Below are 16,024 nucleotides of genomic sequence, written 5' to 3'. Positions count from 1 at the left end.
TAAAAATAGTATGGAAAAAAAGTAATAAAATGTTTTCTGATTTGTTAAAATAAAGCATGCTTCCTCTAGTCCATATTAATAAAATTTGTGAGAACATGTACACTCAACAAGATTTACAAGAAAAAATTATTCTCTCCATTTTATATTAGTTGATTCTTTTTTATTTTGTATGATGATTAAAAATTATAAATAAGAAAATAATTTACTAATTCATCTTAAAAAACTTTCAAAAAATGTTACAAACAAATGTGAACACTTTCAATAAAAATTAATTACAAATTAGTAAAGAAAATTTTTAATTAATGCTTCTCGCTAATGACATTGCTAGAGATAAATTAATTTTGGAATAAACCTTTTTGAAATTCGTAGGATAAAATACATTATAATATAAATAAAATACTAAAGAAGGAAGTTGGGTTCTGCTTGTAATAATACTGCTTAATAATTATGTCACCTTTAAATTTTTGGTCCTAAGGTATGGTTCAGGCTGAACATGCAAAATTTAATGAATGCTAGTATTATTTTATTTTATTTTATTTTTTGTATCTAATTTTACGTGAAATTTCATTATTTTTATCAAATGTTTTAAACCTTTTCCACAACGTTGTTCTTTTTAAATGTAGGTGTTATTACTTTTTTATACATATGAACCTATATATATATAGAGTCGAGGGCGGATCTATGTGAAAGTGAGAGATTTTTTTATTTTGTAATTTCACATATTTATTTTTTTATATTTCGAATTTCTGAAAAAAAATCTTACTTCCATCACTGTATAAAGTATAGCTCAATTGGAGAGTTGCCCATAATTTCATCTCAGTACGTAATGAGTATTTGAAAGAAGACAATGAAAAAATTTCATCGTTACGGAATCATGAATTTCACAATAGGTCACAAAAACCAACCATCCAAAACAAGGTGTTGGCGGTTAGTGATGATGCAAAACGCCTTTGAAACTTTGAAACGAAAGCAAATTTGTCTGTTGGTGGTTGCCGTAAAGGAAAATAAAGTACATACGTATGGAAGGGAGATGCTTTTTTTTCATTTCGTAGAAGCCATTAACAGTGAAGCGATTAACACGTGTATTTTTAATATACTATGGTTTTATTTTTTAAGTATGTTATGTATAACTTATACCTATAAACTTATGTGGTATTAATAATATAAGAGATTATAATGTTATCTCATGTATTCAGGTTAGTCAAAAATACAGAAAAAGATAAAATAGACAGAATGATTTTTAATTCGAGTCCATAGAAATCACTGTGTTTCCTTAAGAAATTTATTCCCTTCACTGTACCCGAGGTTGCAGATTAATTCCTCCCAAGATAAAACGGATTAACCTGTTAAAGAAGTAGCGGTACCTCAAACTTCAATAACTTCAGCGAACGCAAGAACAGTAACAAGAGCACACACAGACTCAGTCGATTGACAATTTTGTTTATGTAAGACAATGTATGCAGAGAGAAAAAAAATTCCAGTGTTTGAAAAACGAAAACGACCTCTTATTTATAGCCATTAGCAGCAAGGAACGCGTCTGTTCAGACAAATCTGTCCAGACCTGTTCTTTCCAAACGTTGTGTCTTTTGGGAAAAGTAACGACTTTTTGGAAGGAACAAATCCTTTCAAACGAATTTACCGTTACGCGTGAATTTCAAATAATTCGTTGCGAAATTAATTCTGTTATTTAACTAACATTCTGAATTAATTTATAAGAGAAAAGAAATGAATTAACAAGATTGATTAAATAAATTTTGTCCAAAAAATATTATCAATCAATCATCACATCATTTGCCGAAGCCGAAGCCGAGCGAGCAACAACGACAGCGCGAGGGGGCACCTTCTTCTTAACCCTTTAAAAACTAAAGGAAATGTTTCCTAATATAAAGACAACAATTTCCTTTCTTCTACCAATATGGTAAAAATGACTTTTCATTTTCCCTCCAAAATTGGTTCCCCCACTTTCATTGGTTCTTCCACTTTCCATTTTCTCTTTTTATTTCTCATTCACACCTTGTTAAACCCAACAATCCCCCACATGAATGGGGAATGGCTATAGTTAAAACATATGCATGAAAAACTTGTGTGTCTTGTAAGTAAGGGTTAATCGCATCTGGATAAGTAGGTTTCCCTTTAAACTTTCCGTAGTGAACATATATCGGATATACTCGGTCAATCGGTAGATTTGATATCTTTGAATCGTCGAGCTTTGGTGTATACCTAGACAACATAAATCACACAATCAACCCTTGAATTGTTTTTGGTTCTCATTGTTTTGTTCGTTTCATCCATGAACACATCTCGGTTAATAAGTGCTTAGAGAACTGGCCTTACCGAATTCTCCTTGAAGCGGCTTACACTTCACACTTACATAGTGGTTTCTAAATGTGTTATCCCGTAGATACACTATTTGATATACCCTGTATCAAACTTAGAAACCATTAAAAAGTCTTTATGCCTTTATCCTGGTTACTAAACATTGTCTCATCATGAGAATGGACATAAATAATTTTTGACAATGTTGAGTCGTCATCTATGACTTTGTTTTATCTCCTTGAACCTAGATCTTGGGATCTCCAGTCTTCTAGGTAGAGTTACCACCACGATGACTTGTTCTTGGTCATAACCCCATTCCCGTCGATGATCTCTTAACTCCCTCTCTAGTTAGGCCTTTTATAAGTGTATCCGACACATTTTCCTTTGACTTTACATAGTCAATTGTGATAATTCCACTAGAGAGTAGTTGTCTAACAGAGTTATGTCTTCGTCTTATGTGACGAGACTTCTTGTTATACATAACGTTTCCAGCCCTTCCTATTGCAGCTTGACTATCGCAGGGTATGCATATAGGGGCCATTGGTTTGGGCCAAAATGAAATATCTTCTAAGAAATTCCGGAGCCATTCAGCTTCTTCACTTGCCTTGTCTAAGGCGATGAATTCAGACTTCATTGTAAAGCAAGCTATACATGTTTATTTGGATGATTTCCAAGATATTGCTCCTCCATTAATGGTGAAAACATATCCACTCGTGGATGTCGTTTCAGTTGACCCAGTAATCCAATTTGTATCACTATATCCTTCAAGAACTGTTGGATATTTGTTGTAATGCAAAGCATAGTTTTGAGTGTCTTCTAAGTACCCCAAAACTTTCTTCATTGCCAACCAATGATTTTGATTGGGATTACTTGTGTATCGACTCAGTTTACTTATAACACAGGCTATGTCTGGTCGTGTACAATTCATGACATTCATCAAACTTCCCAATACTCTGGCATAATCCAATTGAGACTGAATTTCACCTTTATTCTTAGCAAGATTAAGGTTCACATCAATTGGGGTCTTTGCCTTTTTGAAATTCAAATACTTGAACTTTTCAAGTACCTTTTGAATATAATGAGATTGAGACAATGCTAGACCGTTAGGAGTTTTGTGAATCTTTATTCCGAATATCAAATCGGGTACTCCTAGATCTTTCATATCAAACTTACTAGCAAGCATACGCTTAGTAGTTTTTATATTGGCAATGTTCTTGCTCATTATCAGCATGTCATCCACATATAGGCATACAATGACTTCCTGATTCGGAGTGTCTTTAATGTAAACACATTTATCACACTCATTGATCTTAAATCCATTTGACGACATGGTTTGATCAAACTTTGCATGCCATTGTTTCGGTGCTTGTTTTAGTCCATAAAATAATTTAACAAGTTTGCATACTTTCTTTTCTTTACCGGGAACTATGAAGCCCTCAGGCTGTTCCATGTAAATCTCTTCTTCCAGCTCTCCATTTAAGAAGGCAGTTTTCACATCCATTTGATGAATTTCAAGACCGTATACTGCAACTAGGGCAATTAACATCCGAATTGATGTGTGTCAAAATAATCAAGACCTTCTTTCTGTCTAAAGCCTTTGACTACAAGTCTTGCTTTATATTTATCAATAGTTCCATCATCTTTCATCTTCTTTTTGAAGATCCATTTTGAACCCAAGGGTTTGTTCCCTGGAGGAAGATCAACCAACTCTCAAGTATGATTGCTTAAGATTGATTCAATCTCACTATTGACAGCCTCAAATACAGAAACTTTAAATTTCTTAAGATTGTTATCTCCTGTATTCAGGTTAGTCAAAAATATAGAAAAAGATGAAATAGACAGAATGATTTTTAATCCGAGTCAACAGAAACCACTGTGTTTTCTTAAGAAATTTAATTCCCTCACTGTACCCGAGGTTGCAGATTAATTCCTCCCAAGATAAAACGGATTAACCTGTTAAAGAAGTAGTGGTACCGCAAACTTCAATAACTTCAGCGAACGCAGGAACAGTAACAAGAGCACACACAGACTCAGTCGATCAACAATTTTGTTTATGTAAGAAAATGTATGCAGAGAGGAATTTTTTTTTCAGTATTTGAAAAACGAAAACGGCCTCTTATTTATAGCCATTAGCAGCAAGGAACGCGTCTATTCAGATAAATCTGTTCGGACCCGTTCTTTCCAGAACATTGTGTCTTTTGGGAAAAGTAACGACTTTTCGAAAGGAACAAATCTTTTCAAACGAATTTATCGTTACACGCGAATTTCAAATAATTCATTGCAAAATTAATTCTGTTATGTAACTAACATTCTAAATTAATTTATAAGAGAAAAGAAATGAATTAACAAGATTGATTAAATAAATTTTGTCCAAAAAATATTATCAATCAAATCATTTGCCAAATTCAAAGCCGAAGCCAAAGCGACGACGACGGCGCGAGGGGACACCTTCTTCTTAACCCTTTAAGAACTAAAGGAAGTGTTTCCGAATATACGGACAACAATTTCCTTTCTTCTACCAATATGGTAAAAATGACTTTTCATTTGTATTTTGCAATGACTTTTCATTTTCCCTCCAAAATTAGTTCCCCCACTTTCATTGGTTCTTCCACTTTCCATTTTCTCTTTTTATTTCTCATTCACACCTTGTTAAACCCAACATATAATACATCTATTAATATCATTAAAGATATAATTGTCTTTGAAAATCGTATCACATTGTTAATGTAACGCAATAACATAAATCGCGCCATTTAAAATGCATATTTATTTTAACTATCAAGCATAAAAAAATCAATCATCAATTAATCGAAAACCTAAAAGCTTCAAAAGAAAGAAGGGTATATTTAGTCGTTCGGATTCTTATTTAGAAAGTAAGACAATAGGATCATTCTTTCACTTCTTGCGCGCGTGATATCACATGGAGAAAGAAAAAATGTGGCATCACCTTTGATATGTATCTGAATATATTTTTTTAGCTAATATTTTCTTTAAGTTCAATACCTATCAAAGATTGAACGCAAAACCAATTATATGATTTTTACTATTTCACAATCAAACTCAAACGTGCATGATTTCTTTTTTAACTTCAAAAAACGTGGTTATCGTAGATATGGAAGTAATCTTATTTTCACACTTAAATCCAATTAACTTTAATATTCGAGCAATTGCTATTTAACGAAAGTATCTAGGTTTTTAATATTTGTTAACCATATGTGTGTAACATTTTCCAAAAATATATTCCTACATATTATTAATTTTAAATAACTACATTTAATTAAACAATATATTTAATTATATTTTCCTTTCATTTGGTAGCATTTTCTTCAAGATGTTCCGCGTGAATCACCATAATTTTATTTATTTAAAAATACATAAAAAGTCTTAAACCAAAACATTGACCAATTTATTTATTTATTATTTAATTAATTAGAGGATAAGATTGGTTTATTAATAAATAGGATCTGTAAAGTATCTCAAGAGAATCTCCTAATACGTTGGATCTTAATACCTAATCTCCTCCTAATTAATAATTTAGCCTTTCCTTAATAAATTACTAGTTGATTGTAACTTTTCTAGCACTAAAAATAAATAAAAAGAATCATTGTCAGTGTATATTTAAATTTTAGTATTGTTTTTTCTATCTTAAATACAATTCGTTACTACGGTAATAATATATGATTAGTTGCTAACCTAGTGGAATTAAATAATGTTCTAAAGTGATTTTGGCATTACTCATAACAATTCAAATTGATTTTATAACTAGTAAGGTTTGGTTGATTTTTTCCTAATTTACAAATTTATTAGCATTAAAAGGTTCAACAATTAGCATTATATTAGAACGTGGGAGCATGTTGATTAATATAGTTTATCTTATAAACAGTTTCTATATGTTCTCTATGAATTATTAAAGGGAATAAACCTAATAAAGAAACTAAATAAATTATTTTTTACTAAAGGGTTAGAATTAAAATGTTTAAATAATTAATTACTTTATTTTTAGCGTTTTAAGGAAATTTTCTACTATACTTGAAAGCTAGGAAACTAGACTACTTTGGGCATCAAAGTGTTCAGAGACAATTTTGACATTGGTAAATAAGGACATTGTAGAAAGACTTAATATATTAAAATCTAGTAGGAAAGCTCGTAGCTATAGAGGCTTGATTCGTAGAATCATTTGTAATGCTTTTGGAGGCCTAACCTCTCGTAATAACTTTCCAAGTATGTGGCTATGAGATTAGGTGTTAATGTGTATTGATTTGCTTGTTTTTGTTGATTACGGTAATATTCACAATAAAATGTTTTAGTTAAAAATAATAAGAGATTAAATTGTTACATCAATTTGAACACCTCTTTTATGTTTTTTTTTGTTGATCGTAATGTCCAAACATCTTTTCAGATTCACTTTCAACACTTCAAAGGGCATTTAAGCTCGATAAATTAAAAGCTACTTTTATTTAGCTAAACCTATGCATACAAGGTCAAAGTCTACTTCAAAAGCCATAGCTTAAGCTTAAAAGAGACGAAGCATTTATTTTAATTGATTCTTGACAAGATTTAGATGATATTCTTATGAAATGCTTTTCCTAATTAAAGATCTTAATGCTTTTGGCTTCAAGTACAAATAATCTGCCCCTTAGGAACTCCAAATCTTACATCAAAATTGATGTGACACGAGCTTAATGGTCACATTGAAGTTAAAAAAATTATGCTCATTGGAGTATCTTTTTTTTTTTCTAATTCTTTAAGTTTATATTCCACTCGAGAACTTCCATTACTTATTCCAAACACACAAAAATAAATTTTGTGTCATATTCCATTTTGTGGAATAATGTTTTTACTTTTAAAATTCAGAGAAACGTTTCATTATATTGTGTATTGTGTTTGCTTCCACAAAATGCAAAACAACCCAACCATCCACAAGTAATACACAAACTAAATATGTTATAACATTTGTAATATTTACAACTAAATCTATTAGCAAGATAATCGAAAGGCATAATATTAATTAGTAAATATTGCTTCTTCTCTTTTTTATTTATAAAAAAAATAGTGATTCCGAATTTACTTATATATATGTTTATATAAGTGAATTAATTTACACGATATTTACTAATATACATATAATACACATATTTCTACGCAATATATACAACATGTTTGATAAATTAGTTGGCCAAAGGGTATATTTATGTAAATTTTCATATTGCCCCTCCTCATTTTCTACCGATAAATTTTGATATAGCATAATTAAGAGTAATTTTATTTTTTGTTGTTTCCATTTGATTAATTCCATGTGCATATTGCATTTCTTTATAATTCATATAAAAAATGGGACTATGAGAGTCCTTTATATGAATTTTATTTATTTATATTTTTATAATATATAATTGAAGGAGTCATAGGGGCTATTGATGTAAAAAAGAAGAGAAATCAGTGGGAGTAGCTTTCAAATAAGAGAACATCATCTTTAAAGAAGTGAAAGCTACTTCTATCCAATTAAATCTCCTCACATATAGGCTATAGTTTTTAATTAATATCAAATCAAAATCATAGATCCAACAAACAAATTAAAAGTCATCCTTTAGTCTACATATATATAAATATATAATATAATTAGCTTATTTTGAACATTATTTACCCTATCATGTTGGGCTCCCGCTCCTATATTATGTCATCACAATTTATTTATTTTATTCGATGTTGGATTTCTATGTTATATGTGTATGTGTTATAATTGGCGGGGGTGTGAATTGTGAAAAAGATGTTGAATTTGTTGCAGAATGATGATTTTGTCTTTTTATATAATTTTAGACATATTAAATTCATAAGCTAATTTTGGATATCATATTCATATTCTAGAATTAAATTCATAAGCTAATTTTGGGTATCATATTCATTTAGGAACCACAACTATCTCTTCATAATTCATATTCGTAAAGCGAATTAAAGTTGAAAAGACTTTCATGCACCACAATTCACCCCTTTGTTTTCTACTCGATTTATTGAAGTTTGATTAAATTCAGATTTACATCGAAAAGTCCCACATTAGAGGGTACAACACAATGGCATAGTCAGATGTATGTAGCATATGGTGGTAAGTCGAACTCCGTGCATCAAAAAGTTATTCTCTATAGGAAATTGTACAAAGTATACAAGTCAAAAATTATTACATATATATTAAATCTTGAACACCCTTAACGAAATTCATGGCTTCACCACGGATACAATGCTCCCTAACAAAGGTGACTCCATACTCAGGGAAACTCAAACTCGAACTCAATATCTCTGATTAAGAAAAAAAGAAGTACTTATCAGTACTCCACTACGATAACTTTAGTGTCACACCTTAAAGATACTTATTCATTAGTGCATCTTTATTAATTATTACAATAATATTGAATTACTGATCCCTATAGTTCTGCTGCATATATAAGTGATTATATATGACAATGGGAGGGTATAAAATGTTGATAAAGTTGAAGGAATTCAATTCCCCACCTATGTCACTATGCAAATAATGAGAAAAGAAAAAAAAAAAGATTCCAAAACATGGGAAAAAACAATAAATAAGGAACCAAAATCTTCATAAGTTACAAGCTAAAGGGCTCCATTTTTTTTCTTTCCAAAAGGGACTTGCATGAATAGAGAAAGAAAGAGGATAAGGTATAGGGGGGCAACAATATGGGACCTATATAGATCATTTATATCTAAAAAGATGTAGAATCTAAAGGAGGCAAAAATGACATGAGGGGTATGATTATGATTTATGAAATCATATATATTGCAAAAAATAGTGACCAAAGATTCTTTTACGTATTAACAATATGAAAACAAGTATACAACCAAAGTTATTGTAAAGGTAATTATAGTTTTGCTTTTTTAAAAAAAAAAAAATTTATCTAGTTCACGAAGGATCTTATATTTATGCAGAGTTCGATGAAGGAATGCCATATCTTAAAGGAGTGTGATTTAAATATCTTATCTTGACAATACAAGTTTCAATGATTGATTTTACAATTCAAGTTGTGATCTATAGGTGTCACAAAAATAATTTTACCATGATCATTCTAAACTCTCCTTCACAACTAAACTTTTGTTTAGATTATCACTATATATATAGATTAATACTCTATTCGTCCATCTTTGTTTGTCAAATATACTAAAAATGGTTATCCAACGTTACTTGTCCAATTTAGAAAATCAAGAGATGATTTATCAATTTGTGTCTATTTTATCCTTGCTACTATTTATTTTTCAATTTCTGAATAACTTATAATTAATAGGGGTGATATAGTAAAATTACTCATTTATTTATTGTTTCTTAAGAAGTGTGACAAGTCAAACACGGACAAGTAAAGTTGGACCGAGGAAGTATGTGATATAGTTGTAGGTTACTTACCATTTTTAAAAGTTAACATTATTGTTTACGATACTTGAGTAGTCAAGAGTCTATCAAAAATAACGTTTTTAGCTTCACAAAATAAGAATAAAGAAAACTTCACTCGTAAAATTATATAAAATATGTTATTGCTGTAAAACCATTATTCTTCACCATTAAATTATTTTACTACTAGTAAAAAAATAGGAGGAGGAGTTTTAAGGATCACTTGGTGATAAAAGTAGAATATCTCAATTATTGTAGTGGGCCAATACCAAAGATTTCTTTGTTGAATCTTGATACTACATTTGATATCTCCATTGACCTTGGAAAATATATTGTTAGACAACAATCTTAATTTTTGCATTTGTCTCCACTTTTTCTTAATCCATCCAATATGTTTTCAATTGCCTTACTGATTTGATTTATCAGCCTCTTCTATACTGTTTCCTTTTTAATATTTTCAACTTAATTGAATGTACATTATCAATGGCCACCTAAGGATATAGTACTATATCTGGAGGCAAGATTAGACCTAATTATTAGCCTTATTGAATTAAAAAATAAAAAGAGTTTTAACAAAGCTAATTAGAGCTATAAATAAAACTAAGAAAAAGAGATTTTCTTTTTCTTAATTTATCACTTGTATAGGCACGTATCTATCTTTCTAATCAATACTTTCGTTTCCAAACGACAAATTACTATAAGTGATATTTGTTTGACACTATATAATATAATGTGTTACACAATAATTGTAACGACCTAATTCCGTCGTTAGGGAAAAGCCAATGGAGAAAGAGTTGGGCTCAGAAAACTTTTCGTAGTAACTTGGAATTTCCCAACCTAGTCCAGATTTGGACGAAATCGAAGTCAGTAAAGTCTAGGGAAATCTGGTAACAATTGGGTGATTTAATTATGATTTTGATTACATGAGTGGATACCTAAGACATTAAGGAACCCGTACGACTTTACGGAATCGAATTCGGGCGAGTAGAACTCCCGAAAATGATCTTAGCGTGAATAGGTGGTCTTTGAATGTCAAGGGCTGAAGGTGTGTTGTGAAATGGGGGCTTGGAATTCAAATTCCAGCATTCTGTCTCTGTGCATGCCGCCGTAGCGGGATTGATACCGCTGTAGCGGGGCCACTGTAGCGGGATGGGTCCCGCCGTAGCGGGATGGGTCCCGCCGTAGCGGGATGGGTCCCGCCGTAGCGGGACAAACGCGACTTAAATAGGGTAAAAGCCCCCAAAAACGTTATTTTCTGCAAAGTTCATTCTTGAGAGCTAAGAAACAACACATGACTATTTCTTGAAGGTTTTTCACCTCTTTTAGCATTAAAGGCAAGGATTTTACTCCCCTAATCCATTTTTCGATCCGTAGAATATAAATTCATGGGTAATTATCGATGGGGGAGGGTTTGATCTGGGAATTATGGTGAAAAAAGCCCTAATCTAGATATGGGGATCAAGGATTTGGTCTAGGGTTATTGGGTTTATTATAATTTGGATAATTAGACCTTTGATTGTTGATCCTTGCGTAAAAATTGTTGTTTGTAGACCTAGAACAAGCGGAGAGAATCCGGAAAGGGAAGATTAGAGGATTCAATCTTGGATTCGAGGTAGGTGATGGTTGTGATTTCATGTTGGTGTGCTATATGCTTGTAATTGCTTCATTATAATGCATGTATGTATGCGAATGTTGCATTATCATCACCCTAATCGTAAAAAAGGATAATTGAATAATCGTATGCCATGAATCACCTATTGTTGTATGATTGTGAGAATATACATTGTGATTGTGATTGTGGTATGTTGAATGGATCGGGTGTTACGTTTCGACACACTAAATATGGGATCAGTTGTCACGTTCCGGCATAAATATGGGATTGGTTGCCACGTTCCGGTATAAATATGGGATCGTTTGCTACGTTCCGACATAAACATTGGATCGAGTACCACGAACCGGTACACTAACAGTTTGGGTTTGGGTTCCATGAGAGGACCATTGAATTGTGTTGTGTATCTACTTGTGTTGATTACGTTCATATATAATGGTGATTGAAGTTGAAAGACTGTTTGTTGCTCTAAAATGATAACCAATGTGTATTATTGAGAACGTGGAATGCTACATTGATCCTGAAAAGATGACTAATATTGTATATGTTCGGTATGTGCTTGTTTATAATGTTGTGGTTACTTATATATGTTTCACTTAATGGGATAGTCGCGTGATCCTACCAGTACACGGTGGTTGTGTACTGATACTGCATTTGCTCTTATTTTTGTTGAGTACAGGGCATCTTTAGGCGGCTATTGATAGACCTCAGATAGGTGACTATTGAGCGTTACCGGATTCAAGGGTGAGCCAGTTCTTTCAGACTGTCATGGATCTCTCTTGTTTAAGTCTACTCTTTTCGGACTCAAACTATTTGTTTAAGGTGTTTGTTTAGTTTCGGGGTTGTACCCCTTGTTCTTAGACTTGTCGTTAGTAGAGTTTTGGTACAATGACTTTCAGGTTCTAGGAGTTGTTCTTCCGCATTAGTTTGGCTAGTTTATTAAAACTTTTGGAGTTTATGGGAACTCTATATAAATTTTGCATTTAAACCTGCTTATGTATCTTTAAATGCCTTAATTTTCATAAAATTTGTTAGTTTAGGTTGTAGTAATGGTTCTCCTACCGAAGGGTTAGTGTGGGTGTCAATCACGACGGTCTGGGTCGTGACAATAATTAGTGAGTATTTATGGATAATTAGTTAGTGAGCCTTGATTATTATATACTAGGGACCATGTCCGCGCTTCGCGCGAGGATTAATAAATATGTGTTAGGATGTTTTTTATTTTGGATTAATTATATCATTATATTATTTGAGCATATCACTATCTTTTCATTTGAAATGATGATACATAATGAAACTTATCAAATTTAGTATATATTTAATGTGAATAATACATTCTTAATGAATAAGTCAGAATATATACTCTATTAAAAAAATACTTTATTTTCATTGCTAAAATATATAAATACATCAACAACGGCCCAACATTCTTTATTAGATTGATGTTTAGAGAATATATTCTCTAATCATAATTTATTTCAGCTCCATATTACATTGAAACAAATACATGAAAGACGTCATGTCATTCTTTGTTTGTTTGATCTTGTGAAACTCCTATGTCTAAATATTTTTTCAATTGCTCTTGTTCCTATCTGAAATATGCAATTTGTCACGACCCGATTTCTCGAGTTATTACGGCACCTACTATACCCTACCAGTAGGTAAGCCAACCCGCAACCCAGATCATCAAGCAATGAGCGAAAGGGCAGAAACTAGCGAAAACAATAATCTAAACAAGGACAACAAGGCGGAAACAAACCAAAATAAATATATACAGAAATCCCTCTCAGAACCTGGAGGTCACTAGTACAGATCTATCTAATAAATAGTACAAGTCCCAAAAGTGGACCACAATAAAGCGTGTCTCAAAGGCAACAAGACTAGCTAAAACAAAAGAATGAGACAAGACAAACCCAAAATGCCAACTGCTCGCCCTCGTCTCCAAATCACAGTTGCAAAAGAAGGATGGAACTACTCACCCCTGGTAACTGGTACTGGAACCTGCATCACGAAATAGATGCAGAGAGTAGCATGAGTACCAAACAACAGATACTCAGTAGGCATCACATGTCGACTGAGCAAAAAGGGTAAAAACAATAATAAATGATAGAATCTAGACATAGAGAGATTAAAATAGATATGAAAAGAAAGCACACAAGCATACCAGAAACAAACTAAGTACAACTAAACTAAACCTAACTGGACCCCCATAAGCCCAGAAGGTACACTCGCAAGCAAGTTTAAGTAAAACCTGAACGAACCCCCATAAGCCTGACAGGTATACAGAATAGCTAAGTCTATTGAGAAAGAAAAAAATCGGGCTCCCAGCCCAAAGTAACCAAGATAATCCATCAGACTCCACCCAGCCCAGCTAGAAAAAGTGACCCTAGGGGGCACCCAACCAAACAGTCCACTCCCAGCCCAGCTAGAAAGAGGGACCCGTGAGTGAGGTAGATATCGCGAGTCATCCTACCATGCAGTCAGCTCTCAGCCCGGCTAGAAAGAGCGACCCAGGGACACCCAGCCAGCAACACACTCTCAGCCTAGCTAGAAAGAGAGGCCCAAGGGAGATCGCCGATATCACCAAGTCTACCCAGCCAACGATACGCTCCCAGCCCAGCTAGAAAGAACGACCCCGGGGGTGATGGTATCTCCAATAGGATTCAATCCAACAATAACCACCGTGGAACGCCGTCCACTCTAAGAAATCACAGAAAAGGCTTCAAGCCTATACTATCTCAATTCCACGTCTCTAGTGATGCACTAAACCTTCGAGAACGCGTCAAAACTAGAGAGAGAAGATACATAAGTGCAGCAAGCAGCGATAACGCCTAATCTAAGGCTCAAACTATCAGACTCAAGTCTGCTACTCCAGTATACAAGGAGCTAAGTCATTCGAACGACGTCGACAGAAAGTCAAGGCTATCCAGCCCACACGGGTCATAAGTCTAAGGTAATGCTAGTCTAACCTAAACTAAAGACATCATGCTTACAGTTAAGGATAAACAAGGCATATAACACATAGCATACAAGCATACAATATCATTTAGTACATAAGCATGCAACTCTACTAAACCGGATAACATAATACTACACCTGAAATATGGCCAATCGATCATAACATAAAGTATCTAATCAAAGTAAAGTAGGAAACTGGTACCCACCCCCAATTCACTCCAATCGACATACGTTTACACAATTAAGCTCAATCTAAAAGAAAGAAAGTCGTAGCCTACCTTAAGGTCGACCATGCACGCTCCAAATCACTTTGTCGGAGCATTTCCTTCCTGAACGACCCTTGAATGTTGTCACTCTATCAAATATAGGATCCCAACGTTACTACGATCGTTTAGACACCAAAATCAAAACAAACGAAGACGGGTCAATTTTGGAGTCAAAACGGGAATCGTGGACCCGCACCGAACTGTTCGAATTTGACTCCTTCAAGAGACCCAAAACAGCACCCCAAAGCTGTGTTCTAAAATGGAACACAATTTAAGGCTCAAAACACAGCAAAAACCAACAAGCAAGAAAACCACATTTTAATCAACTGAAAAGAAAACAATAGCAGTCTAAACTCGGAATTAACGAGAATCGAAAGGTGTCAAGCACTCCTTGGACACTCCACGATGAAGCCACGAAAATTCCCAACACGTGGGACTTCGAAACACCCAAAACCGAGCTAAAATGAAAGAATTATGACCAAAACAAGAATGCCAAAAACAAAGGCTCGAAAAAGATACAGCAGTCAGGTTAAGCGCAAAATTACCTCGAACTACGCGTACCCGACAACTTTCGAACACTCTATAGTGAAGTCATCGAAAATACGAAGCTCCCTCACTTCGAATCGCCTAATTCGGATGAGAGATGAGGTTTTTAAGTTTGGAAAAGGTTGCTAATAATCTGCATTTTATAGCAGATTTTTCTGCAATTTTTCCTAAATCTTAAACACTCCGACGGGGTGCTCCAAACTCGTTCGGAACCCCGTGCACGCAAACAAGATATGCAACCATACCAAATTCGATATTTCGGACTCAATGGCATAGTCAAAATTTCCATACGAGGTCATCTTGACAAAAAGTGGGTCCCACACCGAAATGTCATTTTAAGTCAAAAACCACAAAAGGGCTCGAAAAAAAATCAAAAATCTCGGGACAAAAAAGAAGGGTCAATCTAGACCAAACTCGACATTCCGGAGCTAACCACGCTGACGGAATTCTCATCTGAGCGTGTTTACTCAGAATGTTGACTAAATCCAAACTTAGGCTTAAACTTAAAGTTAAAACTCCTAATCGCACCGACTCACACTGAAAACCTCAGGAGTCATACCGACCATGATACTAGCCTAAAATGACCCTTCTGGAGCTGATGGAATTGTCAGAATTGGATTCCGATGTCATCTTCTTGAACTTTTGATCGAAAATGATCGTTCAAGGTTCATAAGCTCTAAAAACACTAAAACTCGCACAATAACCAAACGAACGACCAGGTGACCGAACTGTCAGTCCCAGCAAGTCATAAATGACTTAGGGTCACTACAAGAACGCTCTAAACGACACATAGAAGGAAAAACACAGAAATGACCTCAAGGGTCATTACAATATGATCGTTCAAGGTTCATAAGCTCCAAAAACACTAAAACTCACACAATAACCAAATGAACGACCAGGTGACCGAAATGTCAGTCCCAGCAAGTCCTAAATGACTTGGGT

Source organism: Solanum verrucosum, unplaced genomic scaffold (assembly GCF_900185275.1).
Source record: "Solanum verrucosum unplaced genomic scaffold, falcon-dt-bn FXZP01000108.1, whole genome shotgun sequence".
Taxonomy (NCBI): Eukaryota; Viridiplantae; Streptophyta; class Magnoliopsida; order Solanales; family Solanaceae; genus Solanum; species Solanum verrucosum.
Note: the sequence above shows the minus strand (reverse complement) of the source record.